Genomic DNA, 19,764 nt, shown 5'->3' with positions numbered 1-19,764 from the left:
ATCAACGTAAACGGTTGATTTGAGTGTAAAATTTCAGCCATAGGATTACGTCATCATGGTAACCAAATTTGAACAGAGATAAACCTTGTATAATATATGTTGAGTTGTACCTTTAAAACAATGTCAGACCTTTGACTCCACTTACCAGAAGGAAAAAATATATAAGCAGGGCAGCACTTCCTACTGGAAAATGTATCTATCTACAGCTACCCTTCAGTTTCCCATCCAGGGTTTTAACCAAGCCCAGCCCTACTTAGCTATGCTATTTGTCACTGCCTATTAACAATGTGCTATAGTGAGAATGACTGACGGGTTTTTGAGATATCTCCACTTAAAACCTAAATATGTTCACTGCTGCTATTGAAGTCATTCCAAAGGTTGGGTTTAATAACAGAGCAAATTAAATGTGACAATACTATTGGGCATTTGCAAATTCAACAATAGCTATSGTTTCAATTCAACCCAGAGTAAAACAAAAAATTGACAATACAAGAGGCCTAGGGTTTCAAGCTCTGGTTTCAAGCTCATTTAAAAAATATATTTAGTGATATTGAATTGTGTTTGGTTATCAACTCAACCAAGTGTGGAGAATCTGCAGTCTGAACTGAACACATTGCTCCTGTAAGTGCCAGGGCAAACCAACTTGCCCGTGGGCTTCCGTTGCAAAGCATTCCACTTTCCCATGAAGGCTCCTCTCACTTTCCATTGCTCTCTTTTTGTCGAAGGATACTATCACTGTCACAATACACACTGATGCCAGCTATCAGCTTATCAACAATAATGATTACTCTGTGTATTCAACTCTTCAATGGTAGTGTAGATAAATGATTTGTTCCATTGTTAATGGTTACGTCCATGTATGTTGATTATGGAGGATTGTTATCTCTCTCACATCACAAGGCTATTTCTTTGACATGTAAATGTTTCGGACCATTGAGGCAACGGTTTGAAACTATAGCCAAATATTTTAATAGCGTGTGAGAAACTGCTTCAAGGTGACTGGCCCTGTTTGTTTTCTGATGCTAATGTAAATATTATGATCTTAATGGAGCGGTGTCACTGTTTACACACAGTATACATCATGTTTCTATCGTCCGATGAGTGTCAACGGCTGCTGCATAAAGAGATAACCTTGTCTCGAGGCTAATTGCGCAAAGCGATTGCGTCAGATGTGTCAGAACATTTTCAGCTGGATTCCCGGACACCGATTTAAGCCCCAAAATAAAATATAGGCTTTTTAGTTTAGGACTGGGGTTAATCTCTGTCTGTGAAACCTACAGTATAGGGAAGGAAGACCCAGACTGGACTGATTAGAATGCTTTGGGTCATCATTTTATGCTCTTGCTCATTGCTTGATTGTCCATCAAGCAAAAGACTGGTGTCCGAAAGGTTGCTGGATCGAATCCCAGAGCTGACAAGGTAMAAATATGTTGTTCTGCCCCTGAGCAAGGCAGTGGATGTCAATTTAAGGCAATTTAGGCCTCTGATTCAGAGGGGTTGGGTTAAAAACTGAAATGTGTTTTCCGCAGAATGCATTCAGTTGTACAACTAACTAGGTATCTCCTTTACCTTTCCTTCTCCCATGTCATTTTCCCCTCAGCCATCTAGTAATTTTTAAAATGTATTTAACTAGGCAAGTCATTTAAGAAGAAATTCTTATTTATAATGACCGCCTACCCCAACCAAACCCAGATGACGCTGGGCCAATTGTGCTCCGCCCTATGGGACTCCCAATCACGGCCGGTTGTGATACAGCCTGGAATTGAACCAGGATCTATAGTGATGCCTCTAGCACTGAGATGCATTGCCTTAGACCGCTGCTCCCTTAGACTGCCGCGCCACGCAGGAGCAGCGGTCTAATACAGAGAGGACAATGGCTTAACTTGTTCCTCTTAAGAGTTGGCCAATTGCTCTACTCTCCCATCAGATTAAGGCATTTGCTTGTGTCCTTAGGAGGAGCCTCGTGATCGCTAAAAGGAAATCACTTACTTTGCCTCAGCACATTGAGTTGATAGAAGGCACTAAAGAATACTTTTTTCCCCCATAAGACTTTTGCGGACCATCTTTCACGTACACTGTACTCTGTRGAATGTTTAGTCACCTCAGACTGCCAAGAAATCTGCAGCTGGATCGAACATCAACATCATTTCCCAGAGCAACTCATTCTAGGTTTACCATAAGCGTTCAATGGATTAATTAATTGATTTGATATGTGGCGCTTATTAGTGTGTGGAAGTTATTTTCATAATAGGCAATGCATTCCTCACAGACATTATGGATGCTGTCATTCCATACGTTGCATAACCTACATAGCGCAGCATTATACAAGACTGTCTGTGAGACCTGCTCTATACTAAAAGCTCAGATGCACCAGTAGGATTGTCAAACATTTGCCTGCCGACAGCACTTAGCACCTCTGAACAGTGTCGGCAGTCAATCTCTTTTGTGTTCACACAGCAAAGACCTTGGAAGCAGTCAGCCCCTCAACCTTGTTAAAATACTCCAAACCAGAAGGTGGCAGTAGCGTTGTTTGGCATTGCATGTCCGTGTGTGTTGCTAATGGTCTTGATTCCAAGCTAGCTGCGCTATTTTGTATAAAGCCCTTGTTGTTTTTATTTTTATTTCACCTTTATTTAACCAGGTAGGCAACTTGARAACAAGTTCTCATTTCAAACTGCGACCTGTATACTAGCCAGATGGCCTCAGTTAGATAACTACCTAGAAAGATGACGAAGAAACAATTTTATTCACTCTCCATAATTCTATACTGCAAGTGCCAGCTCATAGCCAAATGTTTAGCAAGCTAGTTAAGTTTAGCATATTCTGTGCACAACCTAGCTAGTGCAGTGTCCTTTGCTAACTCGGCAGCTAACACAGGCAGCTGTTTCATGGAAACTAGCTAATCCATTATGATTTAGTTATAATGTCAATACTAGCTGCTGTGATTAGCTAGCTTGGAGGACGTATTTAGTGTTGTGTGTATTGCGTCTGTGCACTTAGCTAGCTCCTATCCCATAGCCTACATTACATATGAAGTGTGACTGGCTTATCCGGGGATGTATGGAAAAAATGTTGTCTGATTGGCTCAATGTCAAGTTGTTGGCAAGCATTGCAATTCTACAAGTAGAATCACTAGGTTCGTGGCTACCGAGTCAGCAAGCAGCAGGTACCGCTTTTGTTCTACATGCTTAGAAAAAAAGATGCCATCTAATTTAACTTAAAAGAACTTAAGGGTTCTTCGGCTGTCCCCATAGGAGAACCCTTTGAAGAAACCTTTTGGTTCCAGGTAGAACCCTTTTGGTTCCAGTTCCAGGTAGAACCCTTTCCATAGGGTTTTACATGGAACCCATAAGGATTATACCTGGAACCAAAAAGAGTTCTACTTGGAACCAAAAAGAGTTATCGTATGGGGAAAGCCGAAGAACCCTTTTGTAATGAAGGAACGGCTTGTGATAAGTAGATATTGGCAGTCTAAAGGCAGTGAGATTCTAGGTGTGTTTCATGCTTATTATGTCAAATCTGACTTCAGGATGTTACCTTTTAACCACATGAGGGGGGAGGGACCTTCTCCAATGTGATAGAAAAGGTGAGGAATTGAGGAAAGATGAATTGAGAAMGCCTGTGTCAGTTGAACCCTTTATCTGGCAAATGAGTAACTACCCAATGGGCAAAAACTGGTTGAATCAACGTTTTTCCCAGGCCATTTCAACCCCAAAAATCAGAATTATGACGTTGAATCAATGTGGAAAAAGTMATCAACGTAAGGGCATTTTGTTTATCACTTAACTTTTAASCTAAATCCAATGACGTGGTGAAATGTTTAATTGATTTCACATTGAATTCACAATAGTTGACAACGCAACCAAATGTAAATCAAAATGTTGAACTGATATCTGTGCCCAGAGCGTAGTTCCTTTTTTCAAGTGCGGAGATAAGTTAAAAAAATTCACTTTCTATTTATCAGAAGGGAAGTAGTGACCTTGTGTGACCACCCATACAGAAGTTAAAAGAGGAAGGTGTTTTTGAAATGTGTGTCAACCCTACACACAGTCCCACTTTGATACCAAAAGTTATAATGCTGACAGTTGTAAAGAATGATTCACATGTTTTAGTGTTGTGATGAGGGAGAAATACCTGCAAATATTTATCCTGACCAGTGACTCAAACTCTCTACCCCTCCTCCCTGTTCCCACCTTTAGAGGGTAGTAAACATCCTCGAGCCAGGTTTCATATGGATCTGATTGTTTGGAACAGTTATAATTCTGTAATGAGCACTTTTTCAAATGTCATCTGAAGCAGGTAATGTTATCCTATGTTGAAACCAGTTCTGATAAGATATACGTGTCACGTTCGTCGTATGGAGGAAGAGAGAAGGACCAAGGCGCAGCGTGATACGAATACATTAATTTAATGAAACGAAGAACACTTAAACAAACTTACAAAACAACAAAACGAACGTGAAGCTATATATGAAAAGTGCAGACACAGGCAACTAACACATAGACAATCACCCACATATACCCAATGAATATGGCTGCCTAAATATGGTCCCAATCAGAGACAATGATAAACAGCTGCCTCTAATTGAGAACCAATCTAGGCAGCCATAGACATACAAAACACCTAGACAAAACCCCTAAAACATACAAAACCCCTAGACATGACAAAAAAACACTACATCCCTCATGTCACACCCTGACCTAACTAAAATAATAAAGAAAACAAAGATAACTAAGGCCAGGGCGTGACAGTACCCCCCCCCCCCCAAAGGTGCGGACTCCGACCGCAACACCTGACACAGAAGGGAGGGTCCGGGTGGGCCTTCTTACGGCGGCGGGTAGGGGACGTGGACCCCACTCCACCATAGTCATTCCCCGCTTTGGTGGCCTCCTAGGAACGGCGACCTCCTAAATGACCCCCTGGACTGAGGGCTCTGGACTGAGGGCGCCTCTGGACTGAGGGGCGCCTCTTGGACTGAGGGGCGCCACTGGACTGAGGGGCCCCACTGGACTGAGGGGGCGCTCTGGACTGAGGGGCGCCTCTGGACTGAGGGCGCGCCTCTGGACTGAGGGGCGCCTCTGGACTGAGGGGCGCCTCTGGACTGGAGGGCGCCTCTGGACTGAGGGGCGCCTCCGGACTGAGGGCAGCTCATGACTATTGGCGGCTCCTGACTGGCGGGCGGCTCCTGACTGGCGGGCGGCTCTGGTGGCTCCTGACTGGCGGGCGGCTCCTGACTGACGGACGGCTCTGGCGGCTCAGGACAGACGGGCGGCTCAGGCGGCGCTGGACAGACGGGCGCGGACAGACGGGGCGCCGGCGGCGCTGGACAGACGGGCAGCTCAGGCTTGCCGAGGCGCACTGTAGGCCCTAGTGCGTGGTGCCGGAACTTGGTTGTACCGGCTGGGAACACGCACCTCAGGCGATGGTGCGGGGAGAGGAAAACAGGGATGTACTGGACCCTGGAGACGCACAGTAGGCCTGGTGCGTGGTGCCGGAACTGGTGGTACCGGGCTGGGGGCACGCACCTCAGGGCGAGTGCGAGGAGCAGTAACAGGGAGTACTGGACCCTGGAGACGCACAGGAGGCCTGGTGCGTGGTGTTGGCACTGGTGGTACTGGGCTGGGGACACGCACCTCAAGGCGAGTGCGGGGTGCTGGAACTGGAGGCTTGGTTCGTGGCGCCGGCACTGGAGGACTGGTACGAGGGGCTGCCACAGGAGGCCTGGTGCGTGGGACTGGCACTGTCATTACCAGACGGTTAGCACGCACCTCAGGACGAGTATGGAGAGCTGACTCAGGTAACATCAAATCCCGAACACACTCCGTCGGGTGGATGTCGTGCCTCAAGCACCAACACAGCAGCTCCCTCATTTCACTCTCCTCCAAACTCCCCATTAAATCCTTCACAGTCTCTGTTTCACTCCCGTTGCTCACCTCCAATATCACCCCGACTGGCTCTGGTTCCATCTTCGGCTCCTCACGGTAAGCACTGGAAGTTGGCGCAGGTCTCCTACCTGAACTCGCCACACTCCCCGTGTGCCACCCCCAAGAMATTTTTGGGGTTTCCTCTCGGGCTTCCGACCGCGCCGTCGTGCTCCTTTCTCCAACTCCATTATCCTGTAACCCTCCTCGCACTGCTCCAGCGAATCCCAGGCGGGCTCCGGCACTTTCTCTGGATAGATCGCCCACCTGTCTATCTCTTCCCAGGTTGTTCTCCACTCATCCTTTTCCCGGGTCCATTCCTCCATAAAGCGCTGTTCCCTCCTTTCACGCTGCTTGGTCCGATTTTGGTGGGTGATTCTGTCACGTTTGTCGTATGGAGGAAGAGAGAAGGACCAAGGCGCAGCGTGATACGAATACATTCTTTCATTTAATGAAACGAAGAACACTTAAACAAACTTACAAAACAACAAAACGAACGTGAAGCTATATATGAAAAGTGCAGACACAKGCAACTAACACATAGACAATCACCCACCATATACCCAATGAATATGGCTGCCTAAATATGGTTCTCAATCAGAGACAATGATAAACAGCTGCCTCTAATTGAGAACCAATCTAGGCAGCCATAGACATACAAACACCTAGACTAGACAAAACACCATAAACATACAAAACCCCTAGACATGACAAAAACACCTACATCCCTCATGTCACACCCTGAGCTAACTAAAATAATAAAGAAAACAAAGATAACTAAGGCCAGGGCGTGACAATCCTTCAGTAATAATTGTGGAATGGTGTTTTTGGATGATGTTGTTGGAGTAATAATCAGTACTACCTCTTGGTTATTATCTTAAGGCAAATGCCAGGAATAGCCTAGTTTGAGGTAGGTGACCAAGCTGACAGAGCTGTCACCAGGGGCTGTACTCCTACACAACCTTGGAAAACTACTGACTGACACTTCTCTCTGTAGAGCAAGTGTGCCATCCAGCTGGCTTGCTGGATGATTGTCTGTCCCCCCCAGTAGTCAAATATGTGATGTTTTCACTAGGGTTGTAGTATGACAAAGATTCATTCAATAGATGGAGTAGTTAGATAAGGTAATGCAATGTTGAGTAAACATTTTGGTGGTTTACTCAAGTAGTGAATGAGAGATGGAAATATACTTTTTTCAAAGTGAATATTTTATTTCAAGGTACGCTATTTTTAGTGCAGAAGTATGCTATAGGGTTAAAGAAGGGGTGCTTATTATTTTGTTTATGTACACAAATGTGCTTTTAAACCGACAGAGGTGAAAGAGCAAAGGCAAGCTTCTGATTCATTGCACAATCATAAAATAACAGAATATAACATTAATTTCAATGAGTGGTGACATTGAACTTGTTCCACTTTTCTGAACAACCTCTTGTATGGAACGAGTTCATACAGAACCATGCTGGGGGTGTTATAAAACCACATCCTGGCTTCAACTTCCCTTTCCTGTCAAATAAAATGGCTGGTGCTGAAGTTAGGCTAAAATAAGCTGGTGACTCGCAGTGGAGACACTGTGCTGGGACATGATAGGTTGTCCCTGCCTGGAAACACCAATTTTTGGCATCAACATAGTAAGTAGATCGTTCTGTCACTGTTATTAGTCAATACATGTAATTTATATAACTAGAGAGGAGTGATAGTGCAATAATAACCTTACAGTATACTGGTATTTGTGATTTACAATATCCATTACTAGGAGCTGAAAGACTAGAAAGTTAAACCGTCATGGTGAAGCCCCTCCCCCTCCACCATAGAAATTAAACAAATATGCCTAAATCAAACAAAAGAAATGCCATATACAGTGGGGCAAAAAAGTATTTAGTCAGCCACCAATTGTGCAAGTTCTCCCACTTAAAAATATGAGAGAGGCCTGTAATTTTCATCATAGGTACACTTCAACTATGACAGACAAAATGAGGGGGAAAAATCCAGAAAATCACATTGTAGGATTTTTTATGAATTTATTTGCAAATTATGGTGGAAAATAGGTATTTGGTCAATAACAAAAGTTTATCTCAATACTTTGTTATATACCCTTTGTTGGCAATGACAGAGGTCAAACGTTTTCTGTAAGTCTTCACAAGGTTTTCACACACTGTTGCTGGTATTTTGGCCCATTCCTCCATGCAGATCTCCTCTAGAGCAGTGATGTTTTGGGGCTTTTGCTGGGCAAATACATTTAAACTCAGTTTTTCACAATTCCTGACATTTAATCCAAGTAAAATTCCCTGTCTTAGGTCAGTTAGGATCACCACTTTATTTTTAAGAATGTGAAATGTCAGAATAATAGTAGAGAAAATCATTTCTTTCAGCTTTTATTTCTTTCATTACATTCCCAGTGGGTCAGAAGTTTACATACACTCATTTGATAGCATTGCCTTTAAAATGCTTAACTTGGGTCAAAGGTTTCGAGTAGCCTTCCACAAGCTTCCCACAATAAGTTGGGTGAATTTTGGCCATTCCTCCTGACAGGGCTGGTGTAACTGAGTCAGGTTTGTAGGCCTCCTTGCTCGCACATGCTTTTTCAGTTCTGAACACACATTTTCTATAGGATTGAGGTCAGGGCTTTGTGATGGCCATGCCAATACCTTGACTTTGTTGTCCTTAAGCCATTTTGCCACAACTTTGGAAGTATGCTTGGGGTCATTGTCCATTTGGAAGACCCATTTGTGACCAAGCTTTAACTTCCTGACTGATGTCTTGAGATGTTGCTTCAATATATCCACATCATTTTCCTTTCTCATGATGCCATCTATTTTGTGAAGTGCACCAGACCCTCCTGCAGCCAAGCAACCCCACAACATGATGCTGCCACCCCCGTGCTTCACGGTTGGGATGGTGTTCTTCGGCTTGCAAGCCTCCCCCTTTTTCCTCCAAACATAACGAGGGTCATTATGRCCAAACTGTTCTATTTTTGTTTTATCAGACCAGAGGACATTTCTCCAAAAAGTTTGATCTTTGTCCACATGTGCAGTTGCAAACCGTAGTCTGGCTTTTTTTATGGCGGTTTTGGAGCAGTGGCTTCTTCCTTGCTGAGTGGCCTTTCAGGTTTTGTCGATTTATAGGACTCGTTTTACTGTGGTTCTAGATACTTTTGTACCTGTTTCCTCCAGCATCTTCACAAGGTCCTTTGCTGTTGTTCTGGGATTGCTTTGCACTTTTCGCACCAGAGTATTTCATCTCTAGGAGGCAGAATGCGTCTCCTCCCTGAGCGGTATGACGGCTGCATGGTCCCATGGTGTTTATACTTGCATACTATTGTTTGTACAGATGAATGTGGTACCTTCAGGCGTTTGGAATTTGCTCCCAAGGATGAACCAGACTTGTGGAGGTCTACAATTTGGCTGTTTTCTTTTGATTTTCCCATGATGTCAAGCAAAGAGGCACTGAATTTGAAGTTAGGCCTTGAAATACATCTACATGTTAATTGACATAATTGGAGGTGTACCTATCAGAAGCTTCTAAAGCCATGACATTTTATGGAATTTTCCAAGCTGTTTACAGGTAAAGTCAACTTAGTGTAATTAAATTTCTGACCCACTGTTATTGCGATACAGTGAAATGATCTGTCTGTAAACAATTGTTGGAAAAATTACTTGTGTCATGCATAAAGTAGATGTTCTAACCGACTTGCCAAACTATAGTTTGTTAACAAGAAATGTGTGGAGTGGTTGACAAACAAGTTTTAATGACTCCAACCTAAGTGTATGTAAACTTCTGACTTCAAATGTGTGTGTGTGTGTGTATATATATATATATATATATATATATATATATACACATTTATTTATTTATATATATATATCCTAATGTTGATTGAGTCCCAAGCCCACTGTATGCCATCTGATCCATTGATCCACTACCGGTTAATTCTTCAATCCCAAAAGAATGGGAAAGATGGGTACCGTATTAATAATACCAGAATTTCAGACGGTACCTTTCTTATCCACTGGGAGTTGAGGCATATAGCTTCATCAACATAACAGAAGTCGAGGAACGTGGACTTATTTTGACATTAGGCCATTAAGGGATCTTTAATGTGCCATCTGAGATTAAATGGTGTGCAATATCGTAAATAGCTCAGCTATTTTATTCAATTTCAGAACGGACTGCTTCTTTTGTAGGAAATCAGCATGTTGCCTTGGTCATTTTACTGTATATTTCATAGCCTGTAGCTCATTCCATTCAGAGAGTGGGGAAGGCCTTGGTAGTGTTGCACCATAGTACAGCATACGGGTGGAAATATCAGGAGATGTGCTTACTTGTTGTGTAACCATTAGAACACATAAAGACACATGACGCAACCACACTCACAGAAACCTGGGGCGTAGGCCTATTCACTAGAAACCAAACAAGTTTCAAGTTTTTATTAGTCGTATGTATGCATGGTATACACCGTCCAACGAAATGCTTATTTGCAGTTTCCTTTGTTTTGAGGAACAATTCCAGTTTTGACTTGATAGAAATACATACAATCCTATCAAATGCCATTTAAAGCTATATAAATCAATAACGTTTTCACTGATTATGACAGAATCAAACAAAGGTTGTAAAAGTATGCTAGACATTTATAGAATAAATCATATCTAGTTTGATTCTGTGACAAATGGTGAATTAGTTATTGATTTATACAGCTTTAAATTGCATTTTAAAGATGTATGTCTATCAAATCAACTGGATTTCTTTATTCAAAACAAAGGTTGTAAAAGTATGCTAGACATTTATAGAATACACCATATATTATGTTTCTGTGACAATCAATTAATTAGTTATTGATTCTTACTATTTTAAAATGGCTTTTGGCGAATGTCTGAATGTGTGAATATAAAACCAACTTTACCTCTGTCTTTTTAATACAGTGGATAAAATGGGGTATGCCAGGTGTAATCTCTGCCTGAAAGAGATCAATTATGCTAACAAAGGCTATCATGCTCTGCTGGCACATTGTAGAACAGATGTCCACAGGCAGAAAGTATACAATGTAATAAATGTGCAGTGTAGGCCAAAGAGATTGCTTTAGTTGTGTTGAAYTTGACAGTAACACGTGTGAGAGTGAGTGGGGATTATTGAAATGTTTTACTCAGTGAACATTATTTTTGCACACATGTAGCCTTGTGCACTTGATCGATATCTATTATAGTGGCCACTATAATACAGCAAAAATAGAATGCCTGTTTGTTTCATTGTATTTCTACTCTCCCCCCAAGGGTGTGTGTGGTAACAAGCGTTCTATTATAAAAGCTGTCATGGTAACAAGCGTTCTATTATAAAAGCCTTCATGGCTAACTGCAATATTAGTGTGTTGTTTCTTTCTCAAGACTTGAGTGTCATTTGCAGTAAAGTCTAGGCAACAAATAACATTGGATTGCTTTCTTTACATTTTTTAGCTGTGAGTTAGGTTCATATTAACCACTTTTTATTTTACACACCGAGACTGATCATGTAGTTCATATTCTTTGTTGTTTAATTAGCTCCAACCTGCATTTCCCCTTAGCAGAGATGTTTCAGTGGGCCCTCACCAGTTTGCTTCCCTGTATATTTACCAATACCATATGTTGGTGTAGAGAATCATGCATGTAGTAAAAAAACTAAATTAAAAAGGAATTAGTGCAGGTGCAAAAATAAGTGAACCCCAAGTTGCATTGGTTAAATTAAGTAGTTAAGTAGAATCAGGTGGGTAAATAATTTTAAACCAAATTAACCAATCAAAGGAGAGATCGTTTGGGCGGGACTCTGATAAATGGAGGTAAGAAACCTGGTCAGTTTGGTGTTACCCATCCAGGTGAATACAAAGCACACCATGCTGAGATCTCAGAGGACATCAGGATGAGGGTGGTGAGAGCACATCAGTCTGGGGAAGGCTATAAAATCATTTCAAAAAGATTTGAGCTTCATCAGTCCACTGTCAGGCAAATAATTTACAAATGGAGAGCATTTAACATGACAGCAACTCGGCCTAGAAGTGGACGCCCTTCCAAAATATCCCCAAGAGCCACGAGAGCAATAATAAATTGGGTAAAAGCCAAACATAACATCTAGAGATTTGCAGACTTCCCTTGCTGCAGCTCAGGTGACAATAAGAAGAACACTGAATCGAAATGCCATTCATGGGAGGGTTGCTAGGAAGAAGCCTCTGCTGTCAAAGAACCAAACTGCCCATCTTAAATTTGCCAGAGACCACCTGGTCAAACCTGAAAGTCCATTCTCCAAAATGGACCTTTTTTGGATTGGCCAAGCCAAAGTCCTGACCTAAATCCACTCGAGATGCTGTGGCAGAACCTGAAGCGGGYAGTTCATGCCAGACACCCCTTAAACCTGTAAGGAGGAGTGGGCAAAAATCATGAGTGAAGGAGGTCACATTTTTGCACATCAAATCTGAGTTTCTGTTAAACTACTTTTTGTTCAATAAACAATATAAATATATACACTGCTCAAAAAAATAAAGGGAACACTTAAACAACACAATGTAACTCCAAGTCAATCACACTTCTATGAAATCAAACTGTCCACTTAGGAAGCAACACTGATTGACAATAAATTTCACATGCTGTTGTGCAAATGGAATAGACAAAAGGTGGAAATTATAGGCAATTAGCAAGACACCCCCAAAAAAGGATTGATTCTGCAGGTGGTGACCACAAACAACTTCTCTGTTCCTATGCTTCCTGGCTGATGTTTTGGTCACTTTTGAATGCTGACGGTGCTCTCACTCTAGTGGTAGCATGAGACAGGAGTCTACAACCCACACAAGTGGCTAGGTAGTGCAGTTCATCCAGGATGGCACATCAATCGCGAGCTGTGGCAAAAAAGGTTTGCTGTGTCTGTCAGCGTAGTGTCCAGAGCATGGAGGGCTACCAGGAGACAGGCAGTACATCAGAGACTTGGAGGAGGCCGTAGGAGGGCAACAACCCAGCAGCAGGACCGCTACCTCCGCCTTTGTGCAAGGAGGTGCACTGCCAGAGCCCTGCAAAATGACCTCCAGCAGGCCAAATGTGCATGTGTCAGCATATGGTCTCAAAGGTCTGAGGATCTCCATCTCGTACCTAATGCAGTCAGGCTCCTCTGGCGAGCACATGGAGGCCTGTGCGGCCCCACAAAGAAATGCCACCCCCACCAGACTGACCACCGCCAAACCGGTCATGCTGGAGGATGTTGCAGGCAGCAGAACGTTCTCCACGGCGTCTCCAGACTCTGTCACGTCTGTCACATGTGCTCATGTGCTCAGTGTGAACCTGCTTTCATCTGTGAAGAGCACAGGGCGCCAGTGGCGAATTTGCCAATCTTGGTGTTCTCTGGCAAATGCCAAACGTCCTGACGGTGCGGGCTGGTGTAAGCACAACCCCCACCTGTGGACGTCGGGCCCTCATACCACCCTCATGGAGTCTTTTCTGACCGTTTGAGCAGACACATGCACATTTGTGGCCTGCTGGAGTCATTTTGCAGGGCTCTGGCAGTGAGGTAGCGGTCCTGCTGCTGGGTTGTTGCCCTCCTACGGCCTCCTCCACGTCTCCTGATGTACTGGCCTGTCTCCTGGTAGCGCTCCATGCTCTGGACACTACGCTGACAGACACAGCAAACCTTTTTGCCACAGCTCGCATTGATGTGCCATCCTGGATGAACTGCACTACCTGAGCCACTTGTGTGGATTGTAGACTCCGTCTTCATGCTACCACTAGAGTGAGAGCACCGCAGCATTCAAAAGTGACCAAAACATCAGCCAGGAAGCATAGGAACTGAGAAGTTGTTGTGGTCACCACCTGCAGAACATCCTTTTTTGGGGGTGTCTTGCTAATTGCCTATAATTTCCACCTTTTGTCTATTCCATTTGCACAACAGCATGTGAAATTTATTGTCAATCAGTGTTGCTTCCTAAGTGGACAGTTTGATTTCACAGAAGTGTGATTGACTTGGAGTTACATTGTGTTGTTTAAGTGTTCTCTTTATTTTTTTGAGCAGTGTATATTTTTGTTTCTGTCATTTACTTGGAATGTCTATTACGAATTGGGGTTTCGATAAGGATCTTGTTTATTTTATAACAAATAATGACCAGCACTGTATGTTATTTAACATTTTTTATCTGGCTTTGTTGGCTCTTCCATATTGTCTATTTCTGATAAGCTACCCAGGACAGGACTGCAAACAGCCCATATAAATATATGTAACCTTAGAAATAAGGTTCATGAAGTCAATAACTTGCTAACATCAAATGTTTTTTTTTAAACCTTTATTTAACTAGGCAAGTCAGTTAAGAACAAATTCTTATTTACAATGATTGCCTACCCCGGCTAAACCCTAACCCAGATGACGCTTGGCCAATTGTTCGCCACCTTATGGGACTCCCAATCACGGCCGGTTGTGATACAGCCTGGAATCGAACCAGGGTCTGTAGTGATACCTCTAGCACTGAGATGCAGTGCCTTAGACCGCTGTGCCACTTGGGAGCCCAAATAAGATGAGATTCATGTAATAGCCATTTCTGAGACTCACTTAGATAATGAATTTAATGACATAGCAATAAAAGGATATAACATCTATAGAAGAGACAGGAATGCTTATGGGGAGGTGTTACTGTATATATATTCAGAGCCATATCTCTGTAATGCTTACAGAAGACGTTATGTCAAGTGTTATTGAGGTGTTGTAATTGTAATTGGTTAAACAAGTTTTCCAACAGTATGCTAAGAGCTGGCAGCAAGCTGATAGGTCTGCTGTTAGAACCAGTAAAGGCCCTCTTTACCACTCTTGGGTAGCGGAATTACTTTGGCTTCCCTCCAGGCCTGAGGACAAAGACTTTCCTCTAGGCTCAGATGAAAGATATGACATACAGGAGTGGCTATAGAGTCAGCTACCTTCCTCAGTAGCTTTCCATCTAAGTTGTCAATGCCAGGAGGTTTGTCATTATTGATCGATAACAATAATTTTCCCAAAGTGGGCAAACTTAGGAGGAAAATGCCAACAATGAACAGTGAGCCATCGGACTCATGCATACAAAAACAAATAATGAAAGAAAAGCATTGTACATTTACATTTTGTAAAGTTAGTGTGGGAGAGGTGGAAAAATTGTTATTGATCAATAATGACAAACCTCCTGGCATTGACAACTGAAGTAGCTGACTCTATAGCCATTCCTATCTGAGCATAGAGGAAAGTCTTTGTCCTCAGGCCTGGAGGGAAGCCAAAGTCATTCCGCTACCCAAGAGTGGTAAAGCGGCCTTTGCTAGTTCTAACAGCAGACCTGCCAGCTCTTAGTATACTGTTGGAATTTTCTTTTGACCAATTACAATGCTATTTCTCTGTAAACAAATGAACAACAAACTTTCAGCATGCTTAGAGAGAAGGGCACTCAACATGTACTGCACTGACACAAATGACTGATGATTGGTTAAAATAAATTGATAATAAGAAGATTGTGGGAGCTGTACTGTTAGATTTCAGTGTAGCCTTTGATATTATTGACCATAACCTGTTGTTGAGAACTTGTCTGGCTTTTCAACCTCTGCCATATCGTGGAATCAAATCAAACTTTTTCACATGCACCGAATACAACAGGTGTAGTAGACCTTACCGTGAAATGCTTACTTACAAGCCCTTAACCAACAATGCAGTTCAAGAAAGAGTTAAGAAAATATTTACCAAACTAATGAAAGTAAAAAGTAATACAATACAGTATCGAGGCTATATACAGGGGGTACTGAGCCAATGTGCGGGGGTACAGGTTAGTCAAGGTAATTTGTACATGTAGGTAGGGTTAAAGTGACTATGCATAGATAAAACAGTGCAAAGCAGCAGTGTAAAAACAAATGACCCCCCCCTCCCCCTACCAATGTAAATAGTCTGGGTGTCCATTTGATTAATTGTTCAGTAGTCTTATGGCTTGGGGGTAGAAGCTGTTAAGGAGCCTTTTGGTCCTAGACTTGGCGCTCCGGTACCGCTTGCTGTGTGGTAGCAGAGAGAACATTCTATCTAATAGAACTCAGAGGGTTTTATTTTATGGAAGCTTCTCTAATGTCAAACATGTAAAGTGTGGTGTACTGCAGGGCAGCTCTCTAGGCTCTCTACTCTTTTCTATTTTTACCAATGACCTGCCACTGGCATTTAAACAAAGCATGTGTCCATGTATGCTGATGATTCAACCATATAAGTATCAGCTAACAACAGCTAATAAAGTCACTAAAACCCTTAACGAAGAGTTGCAATCTGTTTTGGAATGGGTGGCTAGTAATAAACAGTATTGGAAAAAGTACCCAATTGTCATATTTGCATAAAAGTAAAGATACCTTTTTAAAAGAAAATGACTCCAGTGAAAGTCACCCAGTAAAATATACTTAAGTAGTAAAATATTTTTTTTCAGGTACGAATAGCCAGGGACACACTTCGACAGTCAGACAATTTACAAATTAAGCATTTGTGTTTAGTGAGTCTGCCAGATCAGAGGCAGTAAGGATGACCAGGGATGTTCTTTTGATAAGTGTGTGAATTAGGCAATTTTCCTGTCCTGCTAAGCATTCAAAATGTACCGAGTACTTTTGGGTGTCGGGGAAAATGTAAGGAGTAAAAGGTACATTATTTTCTTTAGTAATGTAGTGGAGTTAAAGTTGTCAAAAATATAAATAGTAAAAGTCAGATACCCTAAAAAACTACTTAAGTGGTACTTTTACACCACTGGTAATGAAATGGTCCTGAACGTCTCTAAAACTAAGAGCACTGTATTTGTTTCCCTGAGTTCTAGACCTCAGTGGAATCTGGTAATGAATGGTGTGGCTGTTGATCAAGTTGAGGAGAATAAATTACTTGTTGTTACCTTAGATTGTAAACTTTCATGGTCAAAACATACAGTGCATTTGGAAAGAATTCTGACCCTTTGACCTTTTCCGCATTTTGTTACGTTACAGCCTTATTCTAAAATGTATTGTTTTTTCCCCTCATCAAGCTACACACAAAGCAAAAACAGGTTTTTAGAAATGTTTCAAATGTATTAAAAATAGAAAACTGATATCTACATAGGTATTCAGACCCTTTACTCAGTACTTTGTTGAAGCACCTTTGGCAGCGATTACAGCCTCGAGTCTGCTTGGGTATGACGCTACAAAATTGGCACACCTGTATTTGGGAAATTTCTCCCATTGTTCTCTGCAGATCCTCTCAAGCTCTGTCATGTTGGATGGGGAGCATCGCTGCACAGCTATTTTCAGGTTTCTCCAGAGATGTTCGAACAGGTTCAAGTTTGGTTACTGGCTGGGCCACTYGAGAACATTGAGTGGCCACTCCAGCGTTGTCTTGGCTGTGTGCTTAGGGTCGTTGTCCTGTTGGAAGGTGAACCTTCGCCCCAGTCTAAAGGTCCTGAGCGCTCTTGAGCAGGTTTTCATCAATGAGCTCTCTGTACTTTGCTCTGTTCATCTTTCCCTCGATCCTACCTAGTCTCCCAGTCCCTGCCGCTGAAAAACATCCCCAAAGCATGCATGCTGTCACCAACATGCTTCACCGAAGAGATGGTGCCAGGTTTCCTCCAGATGTGACGCTTGGTATTCAGGCCAAAGAGTTCTTGGTTTCTAATCTTGGTTTCTTCAGACCAGAGAATCTTGTTTCTCATGGTCTGAGAGTCCTTTAGGTGCCTTTTGGCAAACTCCAAGCGGGCTGTCATGTGCCTTTTACTGAGGAGTGGCTTCTTTCTGGCCACTCTGCCATAAAGGCCTGATTGGTGGAGTGCTGCAGAGATGGTTGTCCTTCTGCAAGGTTCTCCCATCTCCACAGAGGAACTCTGGAGCTCTGTGACCATCAGGTTCTCCATTTAAGAATGATGGAGGCCACTGTGTTCTTGGGGACCTTCAATGCTGCAGAAATGTTTTTAGTACGTGCTCGACACACTCCTGTCTCGGACTCCATGGAAATGTATTCGATCTCAATGGCTTGGTTTTGTCTCTGACATGCACTGTCAACTGTGGAACTTTATATATACAGGTGTGTGTGCTTTTCCAAATCATGTCCAATCAATTGAATTTACCACAGGTGGACTTCAAGTTGTAGAAACATCTCAAGGATGATCAATGGAAACAGGATGTCCCTGAGCAGAATTTCGAGTCTCATAGCAARGGGTCTGAATACTTATGTAAATAAGGTATTTCAGTTTTTTATTTGAAATACATTTGCAAACATTTCTAAACCTGTTTTTGCTTTGTCATTAGAGGATATTGTGTGTAGACGGATGACAAAACGTTTTTAATCMATTTTAGAATAAGGCTGTAATGTAACAAAATGTGAAAAGGGAAGGTGTCTGAATACTTTCAATGTGGCACTGTCATAGGATGCCACTTTTCCAACAAGTAAGTTCATAAAATTTCTGCTCTGCTAGAGCTGCCACAGTCAACTGTAAGTGCTGTTATTGTGAAATGGAAACGTCTAGGAGCAACAACGGCTCGGCCGTGAAGTGGTAGGCCACACAAGCACATAGAACGGGATCACCAAGTGCTGAAGCACGTAGCGCGTAAAAATCATCTGTCCTCGGTTGCAACACTCACTACTGAGTTCTAAACTTCCTCTGGAAGCAATGTCAGCACAAGAACTGTTCGTCGGGAACTTCATGAAATGGGTTTCCATGGCCGTTCAGCTGCACACAGCCTAAGATCATCATGCGCAATGCCAAGCATCGGCTGGAGTGGTTTAAAGCTTGCCTCSATTGGACTCTGGAGTAGTGGAAACGTGTTCTTTGGAGTGATAAATCGTGCTTCACTATCTGGCAGTCCAACGGACGAATCTGGTTTTGGCGGATGCCAGGAGAACGCTACCTGTCTGAATGCATAGTGCCAACTGTAAAATTTGGTGGAGGAGGAATATTAGTCTGGGGCTGTTTTTCATGGTTCGGGCTAGGCCCCTTAGTTCCAGTTAAGGGAAATCTTAACCCTACAGCATACAATGACATTCTAGATGATTCTTTGCTTCCGACTTTGGGGTAACAGTTTGGGAAGGCCCTTTCCTGTTTCAGCATGACAATGCCCCCTTACACAAAGCGAGGCCCATAGAGAAATGGTTTGTCGAGATCGGTGTGGAAGAACTTGACTGGCCTGCACATAGCCCTGACCTCAACCCCATCGAACACCTTTGGGAAGAATTTGAACGCCGACTGYGAGCCAGGCCTAATTGCCCAACATCAGTGCCCGACCTCACTAATGCTCTTGYGGCTGAATGGAAGCAAGTCTCTGCAATGTTCCAACAACTAGCGGAAAGCCTTCCCAGAAGAGTGGMGGCTGTTATAGCAGCAAAGGGGGGACCAACCAACTCCATATTAATGCCCATGATTTTTTAATGAGATGTTCGACGAGCAGTGTCCACATACTTTTGGTCATGTAGTGTAGATTCAATGGTTGTAAAGATGGAGAGAGGCCTGTCCATAATAGAGAATCTGCTTTTTTGACACCACACTCCACAAAGCAAGTCCTGCAGGCTCTAGTTTTATCTTATCTTTATTATTGTCCAGTCATAGGGTCAAGGGAGTGCTGCAAAGAAAGACCTATTTAAGCTGCAGCTGGCCAAGAACAGAGCGGGCACATCTTGTAATTAGAGGGCTAATATTAATACTATGCAAGGAAGTYTCTTGGCTAAGAGTTGAGGAAAGACTGACTGCTTCACTTTTTGTTTTTCTAAGAAACGTGTTGGAAATTCCAAACAGTTTTGCATAGTCAACTTACACACGGCACTGACACACACTTACCCCCCCAGACATGTCACCAGGGGTCTTTTCAGGTCCAAAACAAATTCAAGGAAACGAAAAACACACTTGTCTTATATTTAT

General features: G+C 42.8%; 1 protein-coding gene across 2 annotated transcripts in view; it reads left to right on the top strand.

The window, feature by feature from the left end:
• The window catches only part of elovl1b (ELOVL fatty acid elongase 1b), a 36,078-nt gene that overhangs the window by 2,257 nt on the left and 14,057 nt on the right, over nt 1-19,764 (top strand). The window lies entirely within an intron of this gene.

This window comes from Salvelinus sp. IW2-2015, linkage group LG26 (genome assembly GCF_002910315.2).
Source record: "Salvelinus sp. IW2-2015 linkage group LG26, ASM291031v2, whole genome shotgun sequence".
NCBI classification, from domain to species: Eukaryota; Metazoa; Chordata; class Actinopteri; order Salmoniformes; family Salmonidae; genus Salvelinus; species Salvelinus sp. IW2-2015.
This window is presented reverse-complemented; position numbering and strand designations above follow the sequence as displayed.